General features: G+C 51.5%; 1 protein-coding gene across 11 annotated transcripts in view; it reads left to right on the forward strand.

Annotated features, from left to right (window-relative positions):
• LOC147096443 (uncharacterized) overlaps nucleotides 1-16,920 on the forward strand; it is a 184,874-nt gene that overhangs the window by 149,249 nt on the left and 18,705 nt on the right. For 2 of the 11 annotated variants that reach the window (XM_085975225.1, XM_085975230.1), the window contains exon 2: nucleotides 390-536. The exons of 7 other annotated variants lie outside the window; for them this stretch is intronic. The gene's annotated coding sequence lies outside the window, so the exon portion shown is untranslated. Of the gene's footprint in view, nucleotides 1-389; nucleotides 537-6,959; nucleotides 7,688-16,920 lie in introns of those variants that run through there. 2 more of the 11 variants (XM_085975226.1, XM_085975231.1) reach the window with 1 other exon arrangement.

Here is a 16,920-nt window from a genome sequence, read left to right on the forward strand (position 1 = left end):
TTCGTCTGAGATCATAGCTGATTTTACCAGTTCAGTACCCCGTCCCCGCCTTTTCTCCGTAACCCTTAATCCCCTTAGCCTTCAGAAATATATCCAATTCTCTCTTGAAAATATTTATTGAATTAGCCTTCACAGCCCTCTGTGGCAGGGAATTCCACAGGCTCACCACTCTTTGAGTGAAGAAATTTTTCCTCATCTCTGTTTTAAATGATTTGCCCGCTATTTTTAGACTGTGGCCCCTGGTTCTGTGCTCCCCGGCCATTGGAAACATTCTCTCTGAATTCAGCCTGTCCAGGCCTGCCATAATTTTATATGTTTCGATGAGATCCCCTCTCAATCTTCTAAACTCCAGTGAGTACAAGCCCAAACTATTTAATCTCTCTTCGTAGGTCATTCCCGCCATTCCAGGTATCAGCCTGGTGAATCGCCGTTGCCCTCTTTCCATGGCAAGAACATCCTTCCGCAGATGGGGCGACCAAAACTGTACACAATACTCCAGATGCGGTCTCACCAGCACCTTGTACAGCTGTAGTAAGGTATCCCTATTCCTATACTCGAACCCCCTTGATATGAAGGCCAACATACCATTTGCCTTCTTAATCGCCTGTTGCACCTGCATGCTCTCCTTCAGTGACTGGTGCACAAGAACACCCAGGTCCCTCTGCACTTCCCCATCTCCCAATCTATTGCCATTTAGATAATAATCTACCCTCCTGTTTTTACCCCCAAAGTGGATAACCTCGCATTTATCCACATTATAGTGCATCTGCCACGTATCCGCCCATTCCCCCAACCTGTCCAAATCGCACTGTAGCCTCCTGACATCCTCATCAGAGCCCACCCCTCCTCCTAGTTTAGTGTCGTCAGCGAATTTGGAAATATTGCATCCAATTCCCTGATCCAGATCATTTATATATATTGTGAACAGCTGGGGTCCCAGGACAGATCCTTGCGGCACCCCGCTGGTCACTGCCTGCCACTCCGAAAACGAGCCGTTTATTCCAACTCTCTGTTTTCTATCCGCCAGCCAGTTCTCTATCCACGTTAATACTTTGCCCCCAATCCCATGAGCCTTAATTTTGCATGATAATCTTTTGTGTGGGACCTTATCGAAGGCTTTCTGGAAGTCAAGGTACACCACATCCACTGGCTCTCCCCCATCTATTTTACCAGTTACTTCCTCAAAAAATTCCAGCAGATTAGTCAAACACGATTTACCCTTTGTAAATCCATGTTGACTCTGTCCGATCCTTTCCCCATTTGTCAAGTGCTCCGCTATTTTATCCTTAATAATGGACTCTAGCATTTTGCCCACAACCGATGTAAGGCTTACTGGTCTATAATTCCCTGCTTTCTCTCTACCCCCCTTTTTAAATATTGGGGTAACATTAGCTACCCTCCAATCCACGGGTACTGTTCCCGAGTCAATGGAGTTCCGGAAGATGATCCTTAGAGCATCTGCTATCTCCAGGGCCACCTCCTTAAGTATCCTAGGATGTAGTTTATCAGGCCCCGGGGATTTGTCGGCCTTCAGTCCCCTCAACTTACCCAACACCATATCCCTAGAGATACTAATTTCTGTCAGCTCCTCCCTCTCATTAGTCCCTATGTTTGCCGATATTCCTGGGAGGTTATTTGTGTCCTCCTTTGTGAATACAGAACCAAAGTATGAGTTTAATTGGTCTGCCATTTCCTTATTCTCCATTATATATTCTCCCGAATCGGACTGCAAGGGACCGACTTGGGATTTTACCAGTCTTTTCCTCCTGATATACCGATAAAAGCTTTTGCAGTCTGTCTTTATGTTTGCTGCAAGTTTACTTTCGTATTCTATTTTCCCCTTCCTGATTAATCCCTTTGTCCTCTTTTGCTGTATCCTGTACTGCCCCCAATCTTCCGGTCTGGTGCTTTTTTTTGCCAGTTGATATGCCCTTTTTTTTGATTTTATGCTGTCCCTAATTTCCCTCGTTATCCACGGTTGAGTCACCTTTTTAGGTTTATTTTTATGCCAAACCGGTATAAACATGTTCTGGAATTCTTCCATTCTATCTTTGAATGCTTGCCATTGTCTATCCACTGTCAATCCCCCCAGAAACACCACCCAATCAATCTTACCCAATTCCCGTCTCATACCCTCGTAATTCCCTTTATTTAAGTTCTGGACCTTAGTCTCTGATTCAATTTCCTCACTCTCCATCTCGACTGAGAGCTCGATCATATTATGATCGCTCTGACCCAAGGGGCCTCGTACAAGAAGATTGCTGATAAGTCCCTTCTCATTGCACAATACCCAGTCTAAAATGGCCTGATCTCGAGTCGGCTCCTCGACATATTGGTCCAGATAACCGTCCCGAAAACATTCCAGGAATTCCTCCTCCTCAGAATTTTTACTAATTTGGGTAGTCCAATCAATATGTAAATTAAAGTCACCCATGATGACAGCTGTGCTCTTATCGCACGCTTCTCTAATTTCCCTTTTTATGCCTTCCCTCACCTCCATATTACTATTTGGAGGCCTATATATCACACCCACTAACGTTTTCCTCCCCTTGCTATTTCTCATTTCTACCCATATAGATTCCGTTTCATCCGAGTTAATATCCTTCCTTTCCATTGCATTAATCCCCTCCTTTACCAGCAATGCTACCCCACCTCCCCTACCTTTTTGCCGATCCTTCCTAAATATTGTATATCCCTGGATGTTAAGTTCCCAGCCTTGCCCACCCTGCAGCCACGTTTCTGTAATCCCAATCAAATCATACTTGTTTACCTCTATTTCCACAACTAATTCATCCACCTTGTTCCTAATGCTTCTAGCATTAAGATACAAAGCCTTCAGGCTTGCTTTTTTCACACTCTCATTGTGAATTAGTTTGGCCCTTTGTGTTTCTCTCCTTTGCTTATTGCTTCTCACCTTTCTACCATCTATTTCTGACTTCATATGACTTCCCTCTTTTCCACTACCTAGGTTCCCATCCCCCTGCCAAATTAGTTTAAATCCTCCCGAACCGCCCTAGAAAATATTACCCCGAGGACATCGGCTCCCTCACAGTTCAGGTGTAGACCGTCCCCTTGGTACAGGTCACTCCTCCCCAAGAACTGGTTCCAATGCCTCAAGAATTTAAATCCCTCTCCCTTGCACCACTGCTCAAGCCACGTATTTAGCTTATCTATCTTACTCTCTCTAAACTTATTAGCTCGTGGCACTGGTAGCAATCCAGAGATTACTACCTTTGAGGTCCTACTTTTCAATTTAGCTCCTAACTCCCTAAATTCAGCTTGTAGGACCTCCTCCCTCTTTTTACCTACATCGTTGGTACCTACATGTACCACGACAACTGGCTGATCCCCCTCCCCCTTCAGAATGCTCTGCACCCGCTCCGAGACATCCTTGACCCTTGCACCAGGGAGGCAACATACCATCTTGGAGTCTCGGTCTCGGCCACAGAAACTCCTATCTATCCCCCTTACAATTGAATCCCCTATCACTATAGCCCTATCCCTCTTTTTCCCGCCCTTCTGTGCAGCAGAGCCAGTCATGGTGCCCTGAACCTGTCTGCTGGTGCCTTCCCCTGATAAGTCATCTCCCCCAACAGTACCCAAAACGGTAAACCTGTTTTGGAGGGAGATGACCGCAGGTGACTCCTGCACTACCTTCCTGCCTTTACCCTGCCTTTTGGTCACCCATTTACTGTCTGAGCTAGCCTTTACCTGCGGTGTGACCAACTCACTGAATGTGCTATCCACAAGATCCTCAGCATCGCGTATGCTCCAGAGTGAGTCCATTCGCAGCTCCAGCGCCGCCATGCGGTCCGCTAGGAGCTGCAGCTGGACACACTTCCTGCACACATAGATGTCAGGGACAGTGTCCCTGATTTCCCACATGGCACAGGAGGAGCATGACACGGGTCCGAGCTGCCCTTCCATGACTTAACCCTTACAATACCCTTTTAATTACTACGATTTAGCTTAATTATTGAATTCTACTTAGAATAAGTTTGTGAAAGTACTCACCAACCAGTCACCTACCTGTTTTCTGGTGTTGTATTTTCACTGCCGCCTCCTGTCCTGGAACCTTTTCCACCTAGGTTAGGCTCCTGAAATAAAATAAATTGAACCTACCTTTTCAACTTCCCCTAACCCCTAAAAGGTTAGAGGAGGTGGAAGGGTGGGAGACACTACACTGTAGTGTTTCGGGTTTAGCAACAGCTCCACCTATATAAGAGTTACTGGCCTCCTGCTCTCCCGACTGCACCAGCTGTGAAAGAAAAAGCCCGCGAAAGGTGAGCTTTTAAACTGCTCTGATCGGGCCTCACCTCGCAACTGCCGCCGATTTGAATCTGCCGCCGCTTTTAACTGCCGCCGGTCACTGCCCCTTCACAGGTCCGATGCTCTGATCGGGCCTCACCTCGCAACTGCCGCCGATTTGAATCTGCCGCCGCTTTTAACTGCCGCCGGTCACTGCCCCTTCACAGGTCCGATGCTCTGATCGGGCCTCACCTCGCAACTGCCGCCGATTTGAATCTGCCGCCGCTTTTAACTGCCGCCGGTCACTGCCCCTTCACAGGTCCGATGCTCTGATCGGGCCTCACCTCGCAACTGCCGCCGATTTGAATCTGCCGCCGCTTTTAACTGCCGCCGGTCACTGCCCCTTCACAGGTCCGATGCTCTGATCGGGCCTCACCTCGCAACTGCCGCCGATTTGAATCTGCCGCCGCTTTTAACTGCCGCCGGTCACTGCCCCTTCACAGGTCCGATGCTCTGATCGGGCCTCACCTCGCAACTGCGGGGAGATTCCCTCTGGTCTGTGTGTGTGTGTTAGTGACACTGTAAACACAGCGGGGAGATTCCCTCTGGTCCGTGTGTGCGTGTTAGTGACAGTGTAAACACAGCGGGGAGATTCCCTCTGGTCTGTGTGTGTGTGTTAGTGACACTGTAAACACAGCGGGGAGATTCCCTCTGGTCTGTGTGTGTGTGTTAGTGACACTGTAAACACAGCGGGGAGATTCCCTCTGGTCTGTGTGTGTGTGTTAGTGACACTGTAAACACAGCGGGGAGATTCCCTCTGGTCTGTGTGTGTGCGTGTTAGTGACACTGTAAACACAGCGGGGAGATTCCCTCTCGTCTGTGTGTGTGTGTGTGTGTGTGTTAGTGACACTGTAAACACAGCGGGGAGATTCCCTCTGGTCTGTGTGTGTGTGTTAGTGACACTGTAGACACAGCGGGGAGATTCCCTCTGGTCTGTGTGTGTGTGTTAGTGACACTGTAAACACAGCGGGGAGATTCCCTCTGGTCTGTGTGTGTGTGTTCGTCACTCTAAACACAGCGGGGAGATTCCCTCTGGTCTGTGTGTGTGTGTGTTAGTGACACTGTAAACACAGCGGGGAGATTCCCTCTGGTCTGTGTGTGTGTGTTAGTGACACTGTAAACACAGTGGGGAGATTCCCTCTGGTCTGTGTGTGTGTGTGTTTTAGTGACACTGTAAACACAGCGGGGAGATTCCCTCTGGTCTGTGTGTGTGTGTGTTAGTGACACTGTAAACACAGCGGGGAGATTCCCTCTGGTCTGTGTGTGTGTGTTAGTGACACTGTAAAAACAGCGGGGAGATTCCCTCTGGTCTGTGTGTGTGTGTTAGTGACACTGTAAACAGAGCGGGGAGATTCCCTCTGGTCTGTGTGTGTGTGTTAGTGACACTGTAAACACAGCGGGGAGATTCCCTCTGGTCTGTGTGTGTGTGTGTGTGTTAGTGACACTGTAAACACAGCGGGGAGATTCCCTCTGGTCTGTGTGTGTGTGTGTGTGTGTGTGTGTGTGTGTGTGTGTGTTAGTGACACTGTAAACACAGCGGGGAGATTCCCTCTGGTCTGTGTGTGTGTGTTAGTGACACTGTAAACACAGCGGGGAGATTCCCTCTGGTCTGTGTGTGTGTGTTAGTGACACTGTAAACACAGCGGGAAGATTCCCTCTGGTCTGTGTGTGTGTTAGTGACACTGTAAACACAGCGGGGAGATTCCCTCTGGTCTGTGTGTGTGTTAGTGACACTGTAAACACAGCGGGGAGATTCCCTCTGGTCTGTGTGTGTGTGTTAGTGTGGTAAACCACTTTTATCGTTCACTATCGTTACACTATAGTTATCACTGTTATATTGTTCTCACTGTTGCATCACTATACGAGGTCGCCTCTTGTCACACTGTTATACCTGGGCTGACCATCACTGACCCTGCTCATGGCTCCACCTACCTGCCCAGGTATAAAGGTAGTCGACTGGCTGGTATTCCTCCTTGTTGGATCCGATCACCCATGAGGGTGGGCTCTGTTATTTAGTCAATAAAAACCTATAGTTACTTTCCTAACTCGTCGCTTTTCATTGGACGAATTGATAGGTTTATCAATTTTATTGACTAAATTTTAAGATGTCTCATCCAGACGCCCCGCCACAACAGCCACAGCAGCCTTCAGACGCCGAGCCGCAACAATCACAACAGCCGGCTTGGCTGCGAGCCCTCAGACCACCGTACCTGGATCTAAATCCACGGGCAGCGAACGCAGCCCTCGACTTCGATCACTGGCTGGGCTGCTTTGAAGCCTACCTGGAAGAGTCCAACGTGCCTCAGAGATCCAAGCTAAGAGTTCTGAACGCCCAACTGAGCCCTAAAGTATTCGCGCTCATCCGGGACCTTAAAACATACGAGGACGCCATCAACCGGCTGAAAAGACAGTACCAAACCCCGGTAAACCCCATGTATACCAGGCACCTCCTAAGGTCCCGCCCGCAACTGCCAGGGGAGCCGGTGGAGGAATTTTTACGGGTGCTACAAGCACTCGGCAGAGACTGTAACTTTAAAGCAGTAACGGCGGCAGAAAATACGGAAGACAACGTCCGCGATGCCTTCGTGAAAGGCCTACGGTCTGACTACTCACGGCAGCGATTACTGGAAGCAAAGGACCTCGACCTGGACAAAGCTGCAGCCCTCGCTCTCTCCCTGGAGGTGGCCCATCGGGACCAGGAGGCGTTCTCCAGGTACTGTTCGCGACCCTGGGACTCGGGCCCGACCCCTACCGCAATACCCTTCACCGCGCCGCCCCCGGGACCTACCTCAGCGTCGGCGTCCCGGACCCGATCGGGACCGCCACCCCCGGTACCGGCTCCGACATCGGACCCCCGCGGCTGCTTTTTCTGCGGCCAGGAGAAACACCCGAGGTCGCGCTGCCCAGCTAGGAACTCCACCTGCTCAACCTGCAGGAAGAAAGGCCACCTTGCTAAGGCCTGCAGAAGTGGATCTTCAGAGGCCAGCAGTGCCTCATGCGAACTGTGGGGGCGGCCATCTTCCTTCAAGGCAACAGAGGCCAGCATCCCCACACGTGAGTCATGGGGCGGCCATCTTTGATCAAGGCAACCGACCCCAATAGTGCCTCATGTGAGTTATGGGGGCAGCCATTTTGTCCAACCTCGTGGGAGACGCCATTTTACCCACCACGCTCGACTGCCACCGTGCCTCCAGACCCGACGACCGCCTCACCCGCAGACGACAACGACTCGCTCAGCTACACACTAGCCTCCGTCACTCTGGATCAAGCCCGCCCGCATCACCTGTCCAAGTCGATGATGGACATCAAAGTAAACGGCCACGCCACGACCTGCCTGTTCGACAGCGGAAGCACGGAGAGCTTCATCCACCCAGACACGGTGAGCCACTACTCCCTCCCCGTCCTGCCAACGCGCAACCGAATCTCGATGGCATCAAGGTCCCACGCCACGGACATCAGCGGCTACTGTGTTGTGACCCTGTCGGTTAAGGGCACGGAGTATAAAAACTTTAAACTCCTCGTCCTCCCCCAGCTCTGCGCTGCCGTCCTACTAGGGCTGGACTTCCAATCCCACCTCCAAAGTGTCACCCTAGCATACGGTGGACCCCTCCCCCCACTCACAGTCGACAACCAGCGGATGTTAAACCGCCCACCGCGTAACACCTGCAGCCTATCCACCCTCAAGGTCCCGCCACCTTCCCTGTTCGCTAACCTAACCCCCGACTGCAAACCCGTCGCTACCAAGAGCAGGCGGTACAGCGCCGGGGACAGGGCCTTCATTAGCTATGAGGTGCGGCGCCTCCTGAAAGAGGGCATCATCGAGGGGAGCAGCAGCCCCTGGCGTGCCCAGGTCGTGGTCGTTAAGACCGGCGATAAAAATCGCTTGGTCATCGACTACAGCCAGACCATAAACAGGTACACCCAGCTGGACGCATACCCCCTTCCCCGCATATCTGACATGGTCAATCAGATTGCACAATACCGAGTATTCTCGACCATCGACCTTGAGTCGGCCTATCACCAACTCCCTATCAGCCTGGAGGACCGCCAGTATACCGCCTTCGAGGCGAACGGGCGCCTCTACCACTTCCTTAGGGTCCCCTTCGGTGTCACCAACGGGGTGTCAGTCTTCCAAAGGGAGATGGACCGGATGGTCGACCAGAACGGACTGCAGGCCACGTTCCCTTATCTAGATAACGTCACCATCTGCGGCCGCGACCGGCAGGACCATGATGTGAATCTGGAGAAATTCCTCCGTACGGCCCAACGGCTGAACCTCACCTACAATAAGGAGAAATGTGTGTTTAACACCTCACGCCTTGCTATCCTCGGCTGTGTAGTAGAGAACGGAGTCATCGGCCCCGACCCCGAAAGAATGCGCCCCCTCATGGAGCTACCCCTCCCCCACTGTCCTAAGGCACTTAAGAGAACCCTGGGACTCTTCGCCTACTATGCCCAATGGGTGCCCAATTATGCGGACAAAGCCAGACCCCTCATGAAGTCCACATCCTTCCCCCTCACGGAGGAGGCGTGCGCGGCCTTCTCCCTCATTAAGGGAGACATAGCCAAGGCCACAATGCACGCAGTGGATGAGTCCATCCCCTTCCAAGTGGAGAGCGATGCATCCGACTTCGCCCTAGCCGCTACCCTTAACCAGGAGGGGAGGCCGGTGGCCTCCTTCTCAAGGACCCTACAGGGCCCTGAGATCCGACACTCGTCGGTCGAGAAGGAAGCCCAGGCGATCGTGGAGGCGGTACGACGCTGGAGGCATTACCTGGCAGGCAAACGATTTACCCTCCTCACCAACCAGCGTTCGGTCGCTTTCATGTTTAATAACAAGCTGAGGGGCAAAATCAAGAATGACAAGATCTTGAGGTGGAGAATCGAGCTATCCACCTACGATTATGAGATCTTGTACCAGCCAGGTAAGCTGAACGAACCCCCTGATGCTCTTTCACGAATTACATGCGCTAGCGCGCATATTGATAGACTTCAGACCCTCCACAACGACCTCTGCCACCCCGGGGTCACCAGACTTTCCCATTTCATTAAGGCCCGCAACCTGACCTACTCCATCGAGGAGGTCAGGACCATGACCAGGAACTGCCAGACCTGTGCCGAGTGCAAACCGCACTTCTATAGGCCGGACAAAGCAAGCCTGATCAAGGCCACCCGCCCCTTCGAGCGCCTGAGCATCGACTTTAAGGGGCCCCTACCGTCATCCGACCGTAATGTGTACTTCCTCAACATCGTTGATGAGTACTCCCGTTTCCCCTTTGCCTTCCCCTGCCCAGACATGACCAGTACCACGGTCATTAAATGCCTGAACGAACTCTTCGCCTTGTTCGGGTTCCCGAACTATATACATAGTGACCGGGGCTCCTCCTTCATGAGCGAGGAACTCCGCCAGTTCCTACTAGCGAGAGGTATTGCAGCAAGCAGGACCACCAGCTACAACCCCCGAGGGAACGGCCAGGTGGAAAGAGAGAACGCGACTGTCTGGAAGGCCGTCATCTTAGCCTTAAAGTCTAAGGGCCTCCCAACCTCCCGCTGGCAGGAAGTCCTCCCGACAGCGCTGCATTCCATCCGGTCACTACTTTGCACTGCCGTTAACGCCACCCCCCATGAACGAATGTTTGTTTTCCCCAGGAAGTCGACTACGGGAACCACTCTACCAACCTGGCTGACCTCTCCGGGGCCCGTCCTGCTGCGAAAGCACGTGAGGGCCCATAAAACGGACCCCCTGGTCGAGATGGTGAACCTCCTGCACGCCAACCCCCAGTACGCCTACGTGGCTTACCCAGACGGGCGGGAGGATACTGTCTCCTTACGAGACCTCGCACCCTCGGGCACTCCGGAGACACCACCTTTACCCCCCCCCCACCACCCCCCCAATTCCAGCCCAGGTAGACGGCATGCCGGAACCCCACGAGCCTTCGCCGACCACGCAGACACCAGCATTAACACCGGATAATGCAACACCGCCGCTGCGACGATCGGAGAGGCTTACGAGGCCTCCGGACAGACTGACATACCAGAACTGGTAGTACACTTCACCCCGCCGGACTCAAATCTAAAGAAGGGGTGAATGTGGTAAACCACTTTTATCGTTCACTATCGTTACACTATAGTTATCACTGTTATATTGTTCTCACTGTTGTATCACTATACGAGGTCGCCTCTTGTCACACTGTTATACCTGGGCTGACCATCACTGACTCCGCACATGGCTCCACCTACCTGCCCAGGTATAAAGGTAGTCGACTGGCTGGTATTCCTCCTTGTTGGATCCGATCACCCATGAGGGTGGGCTCTGTTATTTAGTCAATAAAAACCTAGAGTTACTTTCCTAACTCGTCGCTTTTCATTGGACGAATTGAAAGGTATATCAGTTAGTGACACTGTAAACACAGTGGGGAGATTCCCTCTGGTCTGTGTGTGTGTGTGTTAGTGACACTGTAAACACAGCGAGGTGATTCCCTCTGGTCTGTGTGTGTGTGTTAGTGACACTGTAAACACAGCGGGGAGATTCCCTCTGGTCTGTGTGTGTGTGTTAGTGACACTGTAAACACAGCGGGGAGATTCCCTCTGGTCTGTGTGTGTGTGTTAGTGACACTGTAAACACAGCGGGGAGATTCCCTCTGGTCTGTGTGTGTGTGTTAGTGACACTGTATACACAGCGGGGAGATTCCCTCTGGTCTGTGTGTGTGTGTGTTAGTGACACTGTAAACACAGCGGGGAGATTCCCTCTTGTCTGTGTATGTGTGTGTGTGTGTGTGTTAGTGACACTGTAAACACAGCGGGGAGATTCCCTCTGGTCTGTGTGTGTGTGTGTGTGTGTGTTAGTGTCACTGTAAACACAGCGGGGAGATTCCCTCTGGTCTGTGTGTGTGTGTTAGTGACACTGTAAACACAGCGGGGAGATTCCCTCTGGTCTGTGTGTGTGTGTTAGTGACACTGTAAACACAGCGGGGAGATTCCCTCTGGTCTGTGTGTGTTTGTTAGTGACACTGTAAACACAGCGGGGGACTCCCTCTGGTCTGCGTGTGTGTGTTAGTGACACTGTAAACACAGCGGGGAGATTCCCTCTGGTCTGTGTGTGTGTGTTAGTGACACTGTAAACACAGCGGGGAGATTCACTCTGGTCTGTGTGTGTTTGTTAGTGACACTGTAAACACAGCGGGGAGATTCCCTCTGGTCTGTGTGTGTGTGTTAGCGACACTAAACACAGCGGGGAGATTCCCTCTGGTCTGTGTGTGTGTGTTAGTGACACTGTAAACACAGCGGGGAGATTCCCTCTGGTCTGTGTGTGTGTGTTAGTGACACTGTAAACACAGCGGGGAGATTCCCTCTGGTCTGTGTGTGTGTGTTAGTGACACTGTAAACACAGCGGGGAGATTCCCTCTGGTCTGTGTGTGTGTGTCAGTGACACGGTAAACACAGCGGGGAGATTCCCTCTGGTGTGTGTGTGTGTGTTAGTGACACTGTAAACACAGCGGGGAGATTCCCTCTGGTCTGAGTGTGTGTGTGTTAGCGACACTGTAAACACAGCGGGGAGATTCCCTCTGGTCTGTGTGTGTGTGTTAGTGACACTGTAAACACAGCGGGGAGATTCCCTCTGGTCTGTGTGTGTGTGTTAGTGACACTGTAAGCACAGCGGGGAGATTCCCTCTGGTCTGTGTGTGTGTGTTAGTGACACTGTAAACACAGCGGGGAGATTCCCTCTGGTCTGTGTGTGTTAGTGACACTGTAAACACAGCGGGGAGATTCCCTCTGGTCTGTGTGTGTGTGTTAGTGACACTGTAAACACAGCGGGGAGATTCCCTCTGGTCTGTGTGTGTGTGTTAGTGACACTGTAAACACAGCGTGGAGATTCCCTCTGGTCTGTGTGTGTGTGTGTGTGTGTGTGTTAGTGACACTGTAAACACAGCGGGGAGATTCCCTCTGGTCTGTGTGTGTGTGTTAGTGACACTGTAAACACAGCGGGGAGATTCCCTCTGGTCTGTGTGTGTGTGTTAGCAACACTAAACACAGCGGGGAGATTCCCTTTGGTCTGTGTGTGTGTGTCAGTGACACTGTAAACACAGCGGGGAGATTCCCTCTGGTCTGTGTGTGTGTGTTAGTGACACTGTAAACACAGCGGGGAGATTCCCTCTGGTCTGTGTGTGTGTGTTACTGACACTGTAAACACAGTGGGGAGATTCCCTCTAGTCTGTGTGTGTGTGTGTGTGTTAGTGACACTGTAAACACAGCAGGGAGGTTCCCTCTGGTCTGTGTGTGTGTGTTAGTGACACTGTAAACACAGCGGGGAGCTTCCCTCTGGTCTGTGTGTGTGTGTTAGTGACACTGTAAACACAGCGGGGAGCTTCCCTCTGGTCTGTGTGTGTGTGTTAGTGACACTGTAAACACAGCGGGGAGATTCCCTCTGGTGTGTGTGTGTGTGTTAGTGACACTGTAAACACAGCGGGGAGATTCCCTCTGGTCTGTGTGTGTGTGTTAGTGACACTGTAAACACAGCGGGGAGATTCCCTCTGGTCTGTGTCTGTGTGTTAGTGACACTGTAAACACAGCGGGGAGATTCCCTCTGGTCTGTGTGTGTTTGTTAGTGACACTGTAAACACAGCGGGGAGATTCACTCTGGTCTGTGTGTGTTTGTTAGTGACACTGTAAACACAGCGGGGAGATTCCCTCTGGTCTGTGTGTGTGTGTTAGCGACACTAAACACAGCGGGGAGATTCCCTCTGGTCTGTGTGTGTGTGTTAGTGACACTGTAAACACAGCGGGGAGATTCCCTCTGGTCTGTGTGTGTGTGTCAGTGACACTGTAAACACAGCGGGGAGATTCCCTCTGGTCTGTGTGTGTGTGTCAGTGACACTGTAAACACAGCGGGGAGATTCCCTCTGGTCTGTGTGTGTGTGTCAGTGACACGGTAAACACAGCGGGGAGATTCCGTCTGGTGTGTGTGTGTGTGTTAGTGACACTAAACACAGCGGGGAGATTCCCTCTGGTCTGAGTGTGTGTGTGTTAGCGACACTGTAAACACAGCGGGGAGATTCCCTCTGGTCTGTGTGTGTGTGTTAGTGACACTGTAAACACAGCGGGGAGATTCCCTCTGGTCTGTGTGTGTGTGTTAGTGACACTGTAAGCACAGCGGGGAGATTCCCTCTGGTCTGTGTGTGTGTGTTAGTGACACTGTAAACACAGCGGGGAGATTCCCTCTGGTCTGTGTGTGTTAGTGACACTGTAAACACAGCGGGGAGATTCCCTCTGGTCTGTGTGTGTGTGTTAGTGACACTGTAAACACAGCGGGGAGATTCCCTCTGGTCTGTGTGTGTGTGTTAGTGACACTGTAAACACAGCGTGGAGATTCCCTCTGGTCTGTGTGTGTGTGTGTGTGTGTGTGTGTGTGTGTGTGTGTTAGTGACACTGTAAACACAGCGGGGAGATTCCCTCTGGTCTGTGTGTGTGTGTTAGTGACACTGTAAACACAGCGGGGAGATTCCCTCTGGTCTGTGTGTGTGTGTTAGTGACACTGTAAACACAGCGGGGAGATTCCCTCTGGTCTGTGTGTGTGTGTTAGCAACACTAAACACAGCGGGGAGATTCCCTTTGGTCTGTGTGTGTGTGTCAGTGACACTGTAAACACAGCGGGGAGATTCCCTCTGGTCTGTGTGTGTGTGTTACTGACACTGTAAACACAGTGGGGAGATTCCCTCCAGTCTGTCTGTGTGTGTGTGTGTGTGTTAGTGACACTGTAAACACAGCAGGGAGATTCCCTCTGGTCTGTGTGTGTGTGTTAGTGACACTGTAAACACAGCGGGGAGCTTCCCTCTGGTCTGTGTGTGTGTGTTAGTGACACTGTAAACACAGCGGGGAGATTCCCTCTGGTGTGTGTGTGTGTGTTAGTGACACTGTAAACACAGCGGGGAGATTCCCTCTGGTCTGTGTGTGTGTGTTAGTGACACTGTAAACACAGCGGGGAGATTCCCTCTGGTCTGTGTGTGTGTGTTAGTGACACTGTAAACACAGCGGGGAGATTCCCTCTGGTCTGTGTGTGTGTGTCAGTGACACGGTAAACACAGCGGGGAGATTCCCTCTGGTGTGTGTGTGTGTGTTAGTGACACTGTAAACACAGCGGGGAGATTCCCTCTGGTCTGAGTGTGTGTGTGTTAGCGACACTGTAAACACAGCGGGGAGATTCCCTCTGGTCTGTGTGTGTGTGTTAGTGACACTGTAAACACAGCGGGGAGATTCCCTCTGGTCTGTGTGTGTGTGTTAGTGACACTGTAAGCACAGCGGGGAGATTCCCTCTGGTCTGTGTGTGTGTGTTAGTGACACTGTAAACACAGCGGGGAGATTCCCTCTGGTCTGTGTGTGTTAGTGACACTGTAAACACAGCGGGGAGATTCCCTCTGGTCTGTGTGTGTGTGTTAGTGACACTGTAAACACAGCGGGGAGATTCCCTCTGGTCTGTGTGTGTGTGTTAGTGACACTGTAAACACAGCGTGGAGATTCCCTCTGGTCTGTGTGTGTGTGTGTGTTAGTGACACTGTAAACACAGCGGGGAGATTCCCTCTGGTCTGTGTGTGTGTGTTAGTGACACTGTAAACACAGCGGGGAGATTCCCTCTGGTCTGTGTGTGTGTGTTAGCAACACTAAACACAGCGGGGAGATTCCCTTTGGTCTGTGTGTGTGTGTCAGTGACACTGTAAACACAGCGGGGAGATTCCCTCTGGTCTGTGTGTGTGTGTTAGTGACACTGTAAACACAGCGGGGAGATTCCCTCTGGTCTGTGTGTGTGTGTTACTGACACTGTAAACACAGTGGGGAGATTCCCTCTAGTCTGTGTGTGTGTGTGTGTGTTAGTGACACTGTAAACACAGCAGGGAGGTTCCCTCTGGTCTGTGTGTGTGTGTTAGTGACACTGTAAACACAGCGGGGAGCTTCCCTCTGGTCTGTGTGTGTGTGTTAGTGACACTGTAAACACAGCGGGGAGCTTCCCTCTGGTCTGTGTGTGTGTGTTAGTGACACTGTAAACACAGCGGGGAGATTCCCTCTGGTCTGTGTGTGTGTGTTAGCGACACTAAACACAGCGGGGAGATTCCCTCTGGTCTGTGTGTGTGTGTTAGTGACACTGTAAACACAGCGGGGAGATTCCCTCTGGTCTGTGTGTGTGTGTTAGTGACACTGTAAACACAGCGGGGAGATTCCCTCTGGTCTGTGTGTGTGTGTTAGTGACACTGTAAACACAGCGGGGAGATTCCCTCTGGTCTGTGTGTGTGTGTCAGTGACACGGTAAACACAGCGGGGAGATTCCCTCTGGTGTGTGTGTGTGTGTTAGTGACACTGTAAACACAGCGGGGAGATTCCCTCTGGTCTGAGTGTGTGTGTGTTAGCGACACTGTAAACACAGCGGGGAGATTCCCTCTGGTCTGTGTGTGTGTGTTAGTGACACTGTAAACACAGCGGGGAGATTCCCTCTGGTCTGTGTGTGTGTGTTAGTGACACTGTAAGCACAGCGGGGAGATTCCCTCTGGTCTGTGTGTGTGTGTTAGTGACACTGTAAACACAGCGGGGAGATTCCCTCTGGTCTGTGTGTGTTAGTGACACTGTAAACACAGCGGGGAGATTCCCTCTGGTCTGTGTGTGTGTGTTAGTGACACTGTAAACACAGCGGGGAGATTCCCTCTGGTCTGTGTGTGTGTGTTAGTGACACTGTAAACACAGCGTGGAGATTCCCTCTGGTCTGTGTGTGTGTGTGTGTGTGTGTGTTAGTGACACTGTAAACACAGCGGGGAGATTCCCTCTGGTCTGTGTGTGTGTGTTAGTGACACTGTAAACACAGCGGGGAGATTCCCTCTGGTCTGTGTGTGTGTGTTAGCAACACTAAACACAGCGGGGAGATTCCCTTTGGTCTGTGTGTGTGTGTCAGTGACACTGTAAACACAGCGGGGAGATTCCCTCTGGTCTGTGTGTGTGTGTTAGTGACACTGTAAACACAGCGGGGAGATTCCCTCTGGTCTGTGTGTGTGTGTTACTGACACTGTAAACACAGTGGGGAGATTCCCTCTAGTCTGTGTGTGTGTGTGTGTGTTAGTGACACTGTAAACACAGCAGGGAGGTTCCCTCTGGTCTGTGTGTGTGTGTTAGTGACACTGTAAACACAGCGGGGAGCTTCCCTCTGGTCTGTGTGTGTGTGTTAGTGACACTGTAAACACAGCGGGGAGCTTCCCTCTGGTCTGTGTGTGTGTGTTAGTGACACTGTAAACACAGCGGGGAGATTCCCTCTGGTGTGTGTGTGTGTGTTAGTGACACTGTAAACACAGCGGGGAGATTCCCTCTGGTCTGTGTGTGTGTGTTAGTGACACTGTAAACACAGCGGGGAGATTCCCTCTGGTCTGTGTCTGTGTGTTAGTGACACTGTAAACACAGCGGGGAGATTCCCTCTGGTCTGTGTGTGTTTGTTAGTGACACTGTAAACACAGCGGGGAGATTCACTCTGGTCTGTGTGTGTTTGTTAGTGACACTGTAAACACAGCGGGGAGATTCCCTCTGGTCTGTGTGTGTGTGTTAGCGACACTAAACACAGCGGGGAGATTCCCTCTGGTCTGT

Source organism: Somniosus microcephalus, unplaced genomic scaffold, assembly GCF_052327205.1.
Source record: "Somniosus microcephalus isolate GS21.2 unplaced genomic scaffold, FLI_Smic_1.0 unresolved_chr1, whole genome shotgun sequence".
NCBI lineage: Eukaryota > Metazoa > Chordata > Chondrichthyes > Squaliformes > Somniosidae > Somniosus > Somniosus microcephalus.